The following is a 3,029-nucleotide window of genomic DNA, read 5'->3' as shown; positions in this document are numbered from 1 at the left end:
CAATATGACTTCTGCCAAACCAAATGTGCCGGCATATTGTAAGTGTAATACACGAGAAACTATTAATACACAAGAAACTATTAAAACAGTTTTCATCTATGTAATGTATAAAATTATTCTTAATTAATCAGTCGTAGTTAACTATTTGGGACCAATTTTAAGGAAGGTTACATTCTGGTCTAACAGTGTCATGTACAAATTTGCAAAACAGAATTGTTTTGTGTTTTTGGTACTATTGGATCGAGTTTTGTAGAATTTATTTTATGCGGTGTCATGCTCCTGGATTATTCAGACTGAGAATTGTAACTATTATTATAGCCTTTATCAGCCATTTATTTTACTGCAGATATATCAACCTTATTTATTTACTGCAGATTTTATCAATGGCACGAATTAACTTAATTCATGGCAGCAATAATAAAAGAAGAAAAAAAATGAACAATTGACAGATGAACTGACAGATATTTTATGTAAACAGGCAAAATCTCTTCATCTGATAGTGGCCATGTGTTTTCGCCTATTATAACTGGTTTAACTCATGGCTCCCCCTTTGAGATCAGCTCGACTTCTGCCGAATCAAATGTACCGGCAAATTGTAAGTGTGATACATGAGAAACTATTAAAACAGTTTTTCACCTATGTAATGTATAAAATTAATCTTAATTAAGCAGTCGTAGTTAACTATTTGGGGCCAATTTTAAGGAAGGTCGCATTCTGGTCTAACATTGGCATGTGCACATTTGCAATACAGAATTTTTTTATTTTTTTGGTACTATTGGATCGAGTTTTGTAGAATAAGCCAAGATTAATTTATTTTATGCGGTGTCATGCTCCTGGATTATTCAGACTCAGAATTGTAACTATTACTACAGCCTTTATCAGCCATTTGTTTTACTGCAGACTCATCAAACTTATTTATTTACTGCAGATTTGATCAAAGCCAAATACTGCCCAAACGGGGATACTGGGAAAGAAGAGAAACAGGATAATACAAGGTTAGATTCAATCTTTATATTCTTTCCCATTTTGCCTTCATTTTCCTTTTTCCTGTTATTGTTTTAATTTTTATATTCTCAGATCATCAAAGGTTTCTGAAAGCAAACACCAGTCAGTTGGTTGAAAAAGTGAAGAACATTGATCCAATAATTGACAATCTTGATTGCTCAATGAATCAGTTACAAATGTTCGAACGAATCCAACACACCAGATGAAGATGTGGGAACCGCTGGACTATGTGAATTGTGAAAGCATTGCCAACGACCTGGTCAACGCTTTGGTCAAGCATGAAGAATCTCTCATGAAGAAACTGCAATAACAACTGTTGTAGCCTATTGTTTGGCATTATGTACTTAAACAGTTTTTTAAAAAATAAAATGTTTTTAATAATTGATTGGTGATGGAGTTTTAATTTTTGTATTTAGAACCAAGTATATTGTACAAGTAAGAAGAAACCAAACTGGCAATATAATGATATATTGCACATAATAAACAATGGCAAAGTTTGTATTCCTTAAAAAACAGGCAATGTTTGAGAACCCTAATCTTGGTGTAATCTCTGCGAGGTCTCAACCACAAATGCAAAACTTTGTGGTGGGTGATATGGGCATAGCTTTACTAAAGGAAAATATTATGGAATAATTTTCAAACTATATTTTTATTTATTTATATTATGGTTTTCATGTTGATTTAAAGTTTTTGTTATTAACTAATACCTTTATTTTTTACATCCAGCACAAAATTTTGTTCAAAAATCGTTCTCTGACCGCAAATAATCAGATAATGGTGTGTTCACAATCTACATTTAGATATTATCCTGCTTAGTATGTGTGTAAATAGTTGTGCTTCAATGTTTGGATGTATTTTTACACGCCAACATATTTTGTCACACCGTAGTGATGCAAACTTCCACACTCTTGTAAAGACTATGGTCTAACTTTAAAACATAATCTTTATACATACATTCAAAAGACCAAATCACTAAGAAAAGCACCGTTTATAATAATAAATACAAAAAAGTTCACAAATTATGGTTTTATTACTATTACTATTCAGATAGCAGACGACACTGGTTCACATTTTGAATGTGTGTCTGTTTTAGGTGAAGACTTTTCTTTGAGAGTCGTCAACATTAATTGTTTATAGGGATAAATGACCATTAATAATTTAAGTGTTTGTACTCTGAAGTATTTCTGTTTGAGAATGTTTGACTAAATTGCAACTTTCCCTCTATCTGGGATGTGGAATCACACAAAGTATTAACGCAAAAAGTACGTGCATGCTGTTTTACACGTAAACTATTACAACAAAATCACATATGACTATTGCACTGAGAGAGGCGTATTCATTAAGACTGTTAAACAAAGTTTGGTGCTTAAAATTAAAATCGCACAAAAGTAAATGCTAGTGATCAACTTGCTAAAAAAAGTAAATACAACATGAGCCATACAGAAAAGCCACTTGTGACCAGTTTTGTATGTTTTTAATTGACATTTTATATAGTCAATTAGGCCGTTTACTTCTTGCTTCTTTTTGTTTTTGTACAGTTTGCAAAAACTATAGTCTCCGAGCGTGGTCAAACATATAGGAATTTATGAAAAACATGAACAGATATTTCTACATGAGATTTTTATTATAGAACATCTTTCAGCTATGTCAACGAAACATCGACATGAAAGATGAGTATTGCTGTTTTTCTGTTACCTATAAAACTATTATACTTCAAAACTCGTCCAGCTATTGCCCATTTCACAGCACAGTCATAGATACACAGTTATTTTATGCATGTGGCTAAACAACGGTTAAGCTAATGAATTACCGGCTATATTTTTACGTGAATGGCGGGATGATTCATTTTTTAATCCGTCTACACCGATACTTTGACACAAGAGTTTTAGGTCTGATCCAGAAAACAGACGGTAAGCAGTAAGTTATGAAAGCATGTGATAAGCAGTTTTTTGGCCTCATCATCAAAAATGTTTAAACATATTGTAAATATCAATTGTTATATAAATTATATGTGAAACACGCTC

The 3,029-nt window shown here is 32.2% G+C and overlaps 1 long non-coding RNA gene across 1 annotated transcript; it reads left to right on the top strand.

The window, feature by feature from the left end:
* The first annotated feature begins 528 nt into the window (after positions 1-528).
* Positions 529-1,188, top strand: LOC143744945 (uncharacterized). The gene is made up of 3 exons (XR_013205932.1): positions 529-595; positions 929-995; positions 1,078-1,188. It is a non-coding gene; the product is annotated as an uncharacterized LOC143744945 (long non-coding RNA).
* The last annotated feature ends 1,841 nt before the right edge of the window (positions 1,189-3,029 follow it).

The sequence above is a fragment of the Siphateles boraxobius genome, unplaced genomic scaffold, assembly GCF_051911475.1.
Source record: "Siphateles boraxobius isolate OS27281-9 unplaced genomic scaffold, OSU_SipBor_1 20, whole genome shotgun sequence".
Lineage (NCBI taxonomy): Eukaryota > Metazoa > Chordata > Actinopteri > Cypriniformes > Leuciscidae > Siphateles > Siphateles boraxobius.
This window is presented reverse-complemented; position numbering and strand designations above follow the sequence as displayed.